The sequence below is a fragment of the Bombina bombina genome, chromosome 5 (assembly GCF_027579735.1).
Source record: "Bombina bombina isolate aBomBom1 chromosome 5, aBomBom1.pri, whole genome shotgun sequence".
In the NCBI taxonomy this organism is placed as follows: domain Eukaryota; kingdom Metazoa; phylum Chordata; class Amphibia; order Anura; family Bombinatoridae; genus Bombina; species Bombina bombina.
In genome coordinates this window covers 972448514-972460919 of record NC_069503.1, presented here as the reverse complement: position 1 = coordinate 972460919, position 12406 = coordinate 972448514, and the positions used below count along the sequence as shown (strand labels likewise).

Here is a 12406-nt window from a genome sequence, read left to right as displayed (position 1 = left end):
TTAGGGGTATGTGGGTGGTGGGTTGTAATGTTGGGGGGGTATTGTATGTTTTTTTTTCAGGCAAAAGAGCTGAATTCTTTGGGGCATGCCCCGCAAAAGGCCCTTTTAAGGGCTGGTAAGGTAAAAACATAATTTATGCTTACCTGATAAATTTATTTCTCTTGTAGTGTATCCAGTCCACGGATCATCCATTACTTATGGGATATTAACTCCTCCCCAACAGGAAGTGCAAGAGGATTCACCCAGCAGAGCTGCTATATAGCTCCTCCCCTAACTGCCATTACCAGTCATTCGACCGAAAACATGCAGAGAAAGGAAAACCATAGGGTACAGTGGTGACTGTAGTTTAATGGAAAAATTACCTGCCTTAAAGTGACAGGGCGGGCCGTGGACTGGATACACTACAAGAGAAATAAATTTATCAGGTAAGCATAAATTATGTTTTCTCTTGTTAAGTGTATCCAGTCCACGGATCATCCATTACTTATGGGATACCAATACCAAAGCTAAAGTACACGGATGACGGGAGGGACAGGCAGGCTCTTTATACGGAAGGAACCACTGCCTTAAGAACCTTTCTCCCCAAAACAGCCTCCGAAGAAGCAAAAGTGTCAAATTTGTAAAATTTGGAAAAAGTATGAAGAGAAGACCAAGTTGCAGCCTTGCAAATCTGTTCAACAGAAGCCTCATTCTTAAAGGCCCAAGTGGAAGCCACAGCTCTAGTAGAATGTGCTGTAATTCTTTCAGGAGGCTGCTGTCCAGCAGTCTCATAGGCTAACCGTATTATGCTACGAAGCCAAAAGGAGAGAGAGGTAGCCGAAGCTTTTTGACCTCTCCTCTGACCAGAATAAACGACAAACAGGGAAGACGTTTGTCGAAAATCCTTAGTTGCCTGTAGATAAAATTTCAGGGCACGGACTACATCTAGATTGTGTAGCAGACGTTCCTTTTTCGAAGAAGGATTAGGACATAAAGATGTAACCACAATCTCTTGATTGATATTCCTGTTAGTGACCACCTTAGGTAGGAACCCAGGTTTAGTACGCAGAACTACCTTGTCTGAATGAAAAATCAGATAAGGAGAATCACAATGTAAGGCAGATAACTCAGAGACTCTTCGAGCCGAGGAAATCGCCATTAAAAACAGAACTTTCCAAGATAACAACTTGATATCAATGGAATGAAGGGGTTCAAACGGAACCCCCTGTAAAACATTAAGAACTAAGTTCAAACTCCATGGTGGAGCAACAGTTTTAAACACAGGCTTGATCCTAGCTAAAGCCTGACAAAAAGCTTGAACGTCCGGAACTTCTGACAGACGTTTGTGTAAAAGAATGGACAGAGCTGAAATCTGTCCCTTTAAGGAACTAGCGGATAAACCCTTTTCTAAACCTTCTTGTAGAAAAGACAATATCCTCGGAATCCTAACCTTACTCCATGAGTAACTCTTGGATTTGCACCAATATAAGTATTTGCGCCATATCTTATGGTAAATCTTTCTGGTAACAGGCTTCCTAGCCTGTATTAAGGTATCAATAACTGACTCAGAAAAACCAAGTTTTGATAAAATCAAGCGTTCAATTTCCAAGCAGTCAGCTTCAGAGAAATTAGATTTTGATGTTTGAAGGGACCCTGGATCAGAAGGTCCTGTTTCAGAGGTAGCGACCAAGGTGGACAGGATGACATGTCCACTAGATCTGCATACCAAGTCCTGCGTGGCCATGCAGGCGTTATTAGAATCACTGATGCTCTCTCCTGTTTGATTCTGGCAATCAATCGAGGAAGCATCGGGAAGGGTGGAAACACATAAGCCATCCCGAAGGTCCAAGGTGCTGTCAAAGCATCTATCAGAACCGCTCCCGGATCCCTGGATCTGGACCCGTAACGAGGAAGCTTGGCGTTCTGTCGAGACGCCATGAGATCTATCTCTGGTTTGCCCCAACGTCGAAGTATTTGGGCAAAGACCTCCGGATGAAGTTCCCACTCCCCCGGATGAAAAGTCTGACGACTTAAGAAATCCACCTCCCAGTTCTCCACTCCCGGGATGTGGATTGCTGACAGGTGGCAAGAGTGAGACTCTGCCCAGCGAATTATCTTTGATACTTCCATCATTGCTAGGGAGCTTCTTGTCCCTCCCTGATGGTTGATGTAAGCTACAGTCGTGATGTTGTCCGACTGAAACCTGATGAACCCCCGAGTTGTTAACTGGGGCCAAGCCAGAAGGGCATTGAGAACTGCTCTCAATTCCAGAATGTTTATTGGTAGGAGACTCTCCTCCTGATTCCATTGTCCCTGAGCCTTCAGAGAATTCCAGACAGCGCCCCAACCTAGTAGGCTGGCGTCTGTTGTTACAATTGTCCAGTCCGGCCTGCTGAATGGCATCCCCCTGGACAGATGTGGCCGAGAAAGCCACCATAGAAGAGAATTTCTGGTCTCTTGATCCAGATTCAGAGTAGGGGACAAGTCTGAGTAATCCCCATTCCACTGACTTAGCATGCACAATTGCAGCGGTCTGAGATGTAGACGTGCAAAGGGTACTATGTCCATTGCTGCTACCATTAAGCCGATCACCTCCATGCATTGAGCTACTGACGGGTGTTGAATGGAATGAAGGACACGGCATGCATTTTGAAGCTTTGTTAACCTGTCTTCTGTCAGGTAAATCTTCATTTCTACAGAATCTATAAGAGTCCCCAAGAAGGGAACTCTTGTGAGTGGAAAGAGAGAACTCTTCTTTTCGTTCACCTTCCATCCATGCGACCTTAGAAATGCCAGTACTAACTCTGTATGAGACTTGGCAGTTTGAAAGCTTGAAGCTTGTATCAGAATGTCGTCTAGGTACGGAGCTACCGCAATTCCTCGCGGTCTTAGTACCGCCAGAAGAGCACACAGAACCTTTGTGAAGATTCTCGGAGCAGTAGCCAATCCGAATGGAAGAGCTACAAACTGGTAATGCCTGTCTAGAAAGGCAAACCTTAGATACCGGTAATGATCTTTGTGAATCGGTATGTGAAGGTAAGCATCCTTTAAATCCACTGTGGTCATGTACTGACCCTTTTGGATCATGGGTAAAATTGTCCGAATAGTTTCCATTTTGAATGATGGAACTCTTAGGAATTTGTTTAGAATCTTTAAATCCAAGATTGGCCTGAAAGTTCCCTGTTTTTTGGGAACCACAAACAGATTTGATTAAAACCCTTGTCCTTGTTCCGACCGCGGAACCGGATGGATCACTCCCATTAATAAAAGATCTTGTACGCAGCGTAGAAACGCCTCTTTCTTTATTTGGTTTGTTGACAACCTTGACAGATGAAATCTCCCTCTTGGGGGAGAGAATTTGAAGTCTAGAAGGTATCCCTGAGATATGATCTCTAACGCCCAGGGATCCTGGACATCTCTTGCCCAAGCCTGGGCGAAGAGAGAAAGTCTGCCCCCCACTAGATCCGTTCCCGGATCGGGGGCCCTCGATTCATGCTGTCTTAGGGGCAGCAGCAGGTTTCCTGGCCTGCTTGCCCTTGTTCCAGGACTGGTTAGGTCTCCAGCCTTGTCTGTAGCGAGCAACAGCTCCTTCCTGTTTTGGTGCAGAGGAAGTTGATGCTGCTCCTGCTTTGAAATTACGAAAGGAACGAAAATTAGACTGTCTAGCCTTAGGTTTGGCTCTGTCTTGAGGCAGGGCATGGCCTTTACCTCCTGTAATGTCAGCGATAATTTCTTTCAACCCGGGCCCGAATAAGGTCTGCCCTTTGAAAGGTATATTAAGCAATTTAGATTTAGAAGTAACGTCAGCTGACCAGGATTTTAGCCACAGTGCTCTGCGTGCCTGAATGGCGAATCCGGAATTCTTAGCCGTAAGTTTAGTTAAATGTACTACGGCATCTGAAATAAATGAGTTAGCTAACTTAAGGGCTTTAAGCTTGTGTGTAATCTCATCTAATGGAGCTGATTCAAGTGTCTCTTCCAGAGACTCAAACCAAAATGCTGCTGCAACCGTGACAGGCGCAATGCATGCAAGAGGTTGCAATATAAAACCTTGTTGAACAAACATTTTCTTAAGGTAACCCTCTAACTTTTTATCCATTGGATCTGAAAAGGCACAGCTATCCTCCACCGGGATAGTGGTACGCTTAGCTAAAGTAGAAACTGCTCCCTCCACCTTAGGGACCGTTTGCCATAAGTCCTGTGTGGTGGTGTCTATTGGAAACATCTTTCTAAATATCGGAGGGGGTGAGAACGGCACACCGGGTCTATCCCACTCCTTAGTAACAATTTCAGTAAGTCTCTTAGGTATAGGAAAAACGTCAGTACTCGCCGGTACCGCAAAATATTTATCCAACCTACACATTTTCTCTGGTATTGCAACTGTGTTACAATCATTCAGAGCCGCTAACACCTCCCCTAGTAATACACGGAGGTTTTCCAGCTTAAATTTAAAATTTGAAATATCTGAATCCAGTTTGTTTGGATCAGAACCGTCACCCGCAGAATGAAGCTCTCCGTCCTCATGTTCTGCAAATTGTGACGCAGTGTCTGACATGGCCCTAATATTATCAGCGCACTCTGTTCTCACCCCAGAGTGATCACGCTTACCTCTTAGTTCTGGTAATTTAGCCAAAACTTCAGTCATAACAGTAGCCATATCCTGTAATGTGATTTGTAATGGCCGCCCAGATGTACTCGGCGCTACAATATCACGCACCTCCCGAGCGGGAGATGCAGGTACTGACACGTGAGGCGAGTTAGTCGGCATAACTCTCCCCTCGTTGTTTGGTGAAATATGTTCAATTTGTACAGATTGACTTTTATTTAAAGTAGCATCAATACAGTTAGTACATAAATTTCTATTGGGCTCCACTTTGGCTTTAGCACATATAGCACAGATATCTTCCTCTGAATCAGACATGTTTAACACACTAGCAAATAAACTAGCAACTTGGAAATACTTTTCAAGTAATTTACTATAATATGAAAACGTACTGTGCCTATAAGAAGCACAGAAAAAGTTATGACAGTTGAAAATTAATAAACTGAAAAGTTATAGCATCAAATCTTTGTAAAAAACACAATTTTAGCAAAGGATTGCTCCCATTAGCAAAGGATAACTAACCCTGATAGCAGAAAAAAAAAAATACAGAAATAAACGTTTTTTTTTTTTATCACAGTCAACTACAATCTCACAGCTCTGCTGTGAGTGATTACCTCCCTCAAAACAAGTTTTGAAGACCCCTGAGTTCTGTAGAGATGAACCGGATCATGCAGGGAAGACAATAAACTTCTGACTGAATTTTTTGATGCGTAGCAAAAGCACCAAAAAAGGTCCCTCCCCCTCACACATAACAGTGAGAGAGATCAGTAAACTGTCATAAATTAAATAAAACGACTGCCAAGTGGAAAAAAATAGTGCCCAAAACATTTTTTCACCCAGTACCTCAGAAAATTAAACGATTTTACATGCCAGCAAAAAACGTTTAACATTAATAAATTGAGTGTTATTAAAAAGCCTGTTGCTAGTCCCTGCAAATTAGGCTAAAGTTTTATGCATACAGTATAATTCCAGTGAAGTGCCATTCCCCAGAATACTGAAGTGTAAAATATACATACATGACAGCCTGATACCAGTTGCTGCTACTGCATTTAAGGCTGAGTTTACATTATATCGGTATGGCAGAATTTTCTCATCAATTCCATTGTCAGAAAATAATAAGCTGCTACATACCTCTTTGCAGATTAATCTGCCCTCTGTCCCCTGATCTGAAGTTTACCTCTCCTCAGATGGCCGAGAAACAGCAATATGATCTTAACTACTCCGGCTAAAATCATAGAAAAACTCAGGTAGATTCTTCTTCAAATTCTATCAGAGAAGGAATAACACACTCCGGTGCTATTATAAAATAACAAACTTTTGATTGAAGGTATGAAACTAAGTATAATCACCACAGTCCTCTCACACATCCTATCTATTCGTTGGGTGCAAGAGAATGACTGGTAATGGCAGTTAGGGGAGGAGCTATATAGCAGCTCTGCTGGGTGAATCCTCTTGCACTTCCTGTTGGGGAGGAGTTAATATCCCATAAGTAATGGATGATCCGTGGACTGGATACACTTAACAAGAGAAAGAGCTTTTCTATTTTTATTTTAGAAAAGGGTAGGGAATTGTTTTATTTTGGGGGGCTTTGTTATTTTATTTGGGGGCTTAGAGTAGGTGTAATTAGCTTAAAATTGTTGTAATATTTTTCTAATGTTTGTAAATTATTTTTTTATTTTTTGTAACTTAGTTCTTTTTTATTTTTTGTACTTTAGTTAGTTTATTTAATTGTATTTATTTGTAGGTATTTTATATAATTAATTTATTGATAGTGTAGTGTTAGGTTTAATTGTAACTTTAGGTTAGGATTTATTTTACAGGTAATTTTGTAATTATTTTAACTAGGTAGCTATTAAATAGTTAATAGCGCCAATGGCTTAGATATACCACAGGGAATAAAAAGTCAAAAATGGTCTCCAATAATTTCTATCAACCAAATATTTAATATATAAAACCAATGTAATTCTGATCTCCAGAATCATAAAAACACAAAATACATATGGCAAAGCTTAAAATACAATACAATAAATAATTTGAAATACAACAGATAACAGATCCGGTTGGTTAAACTGGATGACCAATATCTAATGTTCCAGTTTTCATGAGTCCTCTTAAAAACCTTCTAGTAGGTACATGGTATTGTTAAATACACGTACAAATGAATCTAGTATTCAATGGATAGTATAATATTAGCTCAAATGTTCTTATCAAGGTGATAGGATCACTAATATAGTGATACGAGACCCACTAATAGGTCAACAGTGCATACAAATATTGCAACATTTAAATCATATGATGAACACCGTGAAAAATCAAAAATAAGAAATAAGATACAAAGTGTTGGATTCCTTAAAGTGTCAAATAAACCATATTGTGGATTTGTAGAATATGACACACAATAAAAATAAGTTGTGAATGTAGTCTTAAAAATCAATAAATCAAAAAATAAGATAAAGTGATGGGAAAATGCAGAAAAAATAATATATATAATACAAAATTAAATGTAAGATCCTACCAATAGAATTTAAACTAAACTGGTACCAGCTAATACCTCAATTCTCCTGATTCAATCTGGGTGATGGACTCGATGGTCCGATAATGAAAGAAATGGAAAAAAGCACACTAAACAAACAGCGCTAACGGGTATGGACTATTGAAAATAGTCTTACCATTCAAATCCTGGTCCTGGATATAATGAGCCTCTCCAACTCTGATACAAAGTTTCGTCTACGCGTTTTCGGCCCTCGTACCGGGCCTTTCTCAAGACATCTTGATCATGATGTCTTGAGAAAGGCCCGGTACGAGGGCCGAAACGCGTAGACGAAACTTTGTATCAGAGTTGGAGAGGCTCATTATATCCAGGACCAGGATTTGAATGGCGCTGTTTGTTTAGTGCGCTTTTTTCCATTTCTTTCAGGTATTTGTCTTAACATAGGAATAGGACTTGGAACTCTACTACACATTGAGGATTTCTCTCACCGGATTTTTACCAGACTTTTAAGGATTTACCAAAAGACTCACAAAGGACACTATTATTGTCTTTAAATTTTTTTAAGTTATTTAAAGTTGTGGAAACACACCTTTAGGAGTTTGTGGACTAGTTTTGGCCAAACTATACACACTCTCTGTTTCTATGTCGTTTATATATTTTTATAGCTTGTCATAAGTATACAGCTTGTGGTATAGCTTGTGTTATTTGTTTACTGTTTTTAAGATAATAACGCATTATCGGACCATCGAGTCCATCACCCAGATTGAATCAGGAGAATTGAGGTATTAGCTGGTACCAGTTTAGTTTAAATTCTATTGGTAGGATCTTACATTTAATTTTGTATTATATATATTATTTTTTCTGCATTTTCCCATCACTTTATCTTATTTTTTGATTTATTGATTTTTAAGACTACATTCACAACTTATTTTTATTGTGTGTCATATTCTACAAATCCACAATATGGTTTATTTGACACTTTAAGGAATCCAACACTTTGTATCTTATTTCTTATTTTTGATTTTTCACGGTGTTCATCATATGATTTAAATGTTGCAATATTTGTATGCACTGTTGACCTATTAGTGGGTCTCGTATCACTATATTAGTGATCCTATCACCTTGATAAGAACATTTGAGCTAATATTATACTATCCATTGAATACTAGATTCATTTGTACGTGTATTTAACAATACCATGTACCTACTAGAAGGTTTTTAAGAGGACTCATGAAAACTGGAACATTAGATATTGGTCATCCAGTTTAACCAACCGGATCTGTTATCTGTTGTATTTCAAATTATTTATTGTATTGTATTTTAAGCTTTGCCATATGTATTTTGTGTTTTTATGATTCTGGAGATCAGAATTACATTGGTTTTATATATTAAATATTTGGTTGATAGAAATTATTGGAGACCATTTTTGACTTTTTATTCCCTGTGGTATATCTAAGCCATTGGCGCTCCTATATATCCTAATTCATTGTTCCGTTTCTAGACCTATTAGGGGGTCTTCTTTATAGTGAGCAGATATCAGTCCTGGGCGCTGGTTACTTCGTCTTTTTCAAGCTATTAAATAGTTATTAACTATTTAATAGCTATTGTACCTGGTTAAAATAAATACAAAGTTACCTGTAAAATAAATATTAATCCTAAAATAGCTACGATATAATTATTATTTATATTGTAGCTATATTAGGGTTTATTTTACAGGTAAGTATATAGCTTTAAATAGGAATAATTTATTTAATAAGATTGATTTTATTTCGTTAGATTTAAATTATATTTAACTTAGGGGGGTGTTAGGGTTAGACTTAGCTTTAGGGGTTAATAAATTTAATAGAGTAGCGGTGAGGTCCGGTCGGCAGATTAGGGGTTAATACTTGAAGTTAGGTGTCGGTGATGTTAGGGAGGGCAGATTAGGGGTTAATACTATTTATTATAGGGTTATTGAGGGGGGAGTGAGGCGGATTAGGGGTTAATAACTTTATTACAGTAGTGGTGAGGTCCGGTCGGCAGATTAGGGGTTAATAATTGTAGGTAGGTAGCGACGACATTGGGGGGGGCAGATTAGGGGTTAATAAATGTAATATAGGGGTCGGCGGTGTTAGGGGCAGCAGATTAGGGGTACATAGGGATAATTTAGGTTGCGGCGGTGTGAGGTCGGCAGATTAGGGGTTAAAAAAATTTAATAGAGTGGCGGCGATGTGGGGGGGGCCTCGGTTTAGGGGTACATAGGTAGTTTATGGGTGTTAGTATAATTTAGAGCACAGTAGTTAAGAGCTTTATGAACCGGCGTTAGCCCAGAAAGCTCTTAACTCCTGGCTTTTCTCTGCGGCTGGAGTCTTGTCGTTAGATTTCTAATGCTCACTTCAGCCAAGACTCTAAATACCAGCGTTAGAAAGATCCAATTGAAAAGATAGGATACGCAAATGGCGTAGGGGGATCTGCGGTATGGAAAAGTCGTGGCTGCAAAGTGAGCGTTAGACCCTTTCCTGACTGACTCTAAATACCAGCGGTAGCCCAAAACCAGCGTTAGGAGCCCCTAACGCTGGTTTTGACGGCTAACGCCAAACTCTAAATCTAGGCATTGGTTATGTATTCAAAGAAAAGATTAGTCAGAGAATAATAACATGTAGATATATTTTTTAAAGTTTAATTAGCTGTTTAAATAGTGACAAAATAAGTGTAAAATTTTAGTGTCTATAAAACATTGGGACCTGCCATGTTGTAACTTAGGTTACCTTCTCTGCTGTGGCCAATTAGAGACAGTTATAAATAGGTCACTAGAGTGTGCAGCCAATGGCTGTATGGATAATCACAATGTTCTGCACTTCAATTTTTTACAGGAACTGAAAAGCTCACAATTTCAGAATAGAATTACAGGAAAAAGGGACAAATCAAATAATGAAAGTATTTTGCAGAGTTTTTTTTGTATACATGGATTATATTACCATCTCAAAGTGATTTATGTCCCTTTAAGATTTTTTCTATATATCCAAAATAGCATTGTTTTTGCTTCTACTTAAATACTACATAAAACACAACTTTTATAAATGCCATCTAAATAATAAAAATGACAAACAAGAAGTATTTGAAATGTATAGAATGTGTTTTATTATTGGCTCTCCTGTCCTTTTACATCTTTTTATTAGAGCTAACAGATTCCTCATCAAGCATCAACGTTAGTACATAATTGTAGTGATTCATTTATCTCTATCTTTTTTTAATTCTAGATGTCTATAGTGTAATGATTTTGAAGATTTTGAGTATTTTACTCTCTTCTTGCGTAAATTATTATGAAATAAAACGTTAGATAAAGCTGCTATTTTATATACTACATTTAAATAGTTAATATATTGAAAAAAACGACACACTTAAAATGCCTAAATAAAACTTGTAAAGACATTGTGTTAAACCATTAACTCTGTTATCAGAAAACAGTATCACTGTTATTTTGCAATATAATTATAACAGATTAAACCCAATGAAAACATGCAAATTTATCTATAGAAACAATATACAAGTTCTTACCTTTATGTTCTCATTCAAGATTTTTTTTCTTATAGGCAATTAAATACAATTTTCAGCACAATTTGTATATCCAATGTACGTGAGTGCAGGGTAAGACTTTGTCTAAGGGTATTGAAATAAGCAGCTGTGGGTATGATTTGTAAGTGATACGAGCATCATTTCTTGTCCACAGGTCATAAGTTTATTCACCATCTATTTTTATCACAGAATGTACTGTATGATAAACAGAACACAGACATACAAGTCCTGCACAATGGGTTATTTAAAGAGAGATACACTTATCAGAGATTTCAAATAAGGAATAATCTTAATTTGGTTGCGTTTCATATAACTAATCCTACAAAGTCTATGTGCACAATTATCATGCAGGAGTAAGAAAAAGAACTAACTAATGTTGGGCAGCACGAGGATGCACCTTTCTCTATTTTGGGCACAATACGAACCTACAGGGTTGCTAAACTATACCTTATATTGTTTTTTTGTTTTTTGTAGCCCATCTATTTTCATTATATATATATATATATATATATATATATATATATATATATATATATATATATATATATATATATATATATATATGTATAGAGAGAGAGAGAGAGAGAGAGAGAGAGAGAGAGAATATACTTTCGTCACTACCTATACCGGTGACAAAAAATACCATCAGCAAACACCTGTGAGACAACTGGCACATATTGGCGATGGATAAGGCCTAACCTTTTCAACATATGCCTCCTCCTAGAATTGGCTTCAAACGGTCCAGATCCTTCCGGGACATCTTGTTCAATACTGACCTGCAGAAAAGCTAAAACAAGAGCTCCTGGCTTAATGTAGAGAAAAAGGGCGTCTTTCGCATCATAGGATGTACTATATGCAGCGACTTAATAGCAGGACAGTAATTTACTCATCCACATAAGCGACAAAAGTTTTACCATAAACACAGGATGACATGTACCACTACACACCTTCTACACTGTATTTGTGGCTTATTTTATGTGGGTAAGACCACAGATGACTTAAGTTCTCGCATGGCCAATCATAGGTCTTCTATAAGGACAGCATTGAAAAAAGGAATCTCTGATGACCATGTTCCCGCTCTAATCAGGGGTGAGGACAGGGACAACCTGATGTTACAAAGAGAAGCACGCTGGACATATGTTCTGGATACCCTTATTCCAAATTGGCTTAACACTCAGCTGGATTGGCAAGTGTGCCTATAAGTGTTGTACTGCCCTAAAATTTTCTTGGCTGCAATTTGCAATTTACAATGCTCTATGGCTCTATTTGCATTTACAATAATGTACCTATTACATGAGATCATTTTTTCATTTTCTTTTCTTTTTGTTAGCTTGTTTTATATTTTGTTTTTTTTTGTTTTTGCTTTTTCAGCTTGACTTGGTTTTTCAGTCCTCCCTATATTACAATTACTGTGCATTTACTTGTTGTTCTTTATATTATAATTATTTTTCACTAGGATTGTCTTGTTTGACTATTGTATTGTATTGAATGCAAGTATATTATTTTCGTTTGTTCTCTTTAGTTTATTTTTGCAGCCCTGGCACTTACTATGTGCTTACTATTCACTTTAGGGTTTATTTTGTGCACTTTAGCCCTGACTGTATCCTACCCTTATCCTTATTATTTGACTAGTTTTTGTTGCGCCGCACCGATCTAGCTGTTGCTAGGGATGAGGCGCCTGCTGTCTGCTCGTTGCCTAGGGGGGAGTTGGCTCCTCTCTGCGTGCGGCGGTGATGTCATCGTCACATGCTTCCTCCTGCAGAAGCCGGTATGGATCT

At 38.4% G+C, this 12406-nt stretch overlaps 1 protein-coding gene across 4 annotated transcripts in view; it reads right to left on the bottom strand.

Annotated features, from left to right (window-relative positions):
• LOC128661035 (Y+L amino acid transporter 2-like) overlaps positions 1-10760 on the bottom strand; it is a 102122-nt gene extending 91362 nt beyond the window's left edge. For all 4 annotated transcript variants that reach the window (XM_053715181.1, XM_053715183.1, XM_053715184.1 and 1 more), the window contains exon 1: positions 10611-10760. The gene's annotated coding sequence lies outside the window, so the exon portion shown is untranslated. The remainder of the gene's footprint in view (positions 1-10610) is intronic.
• Positions 10761-12406: the final 1646 nt, after the last annotated feature.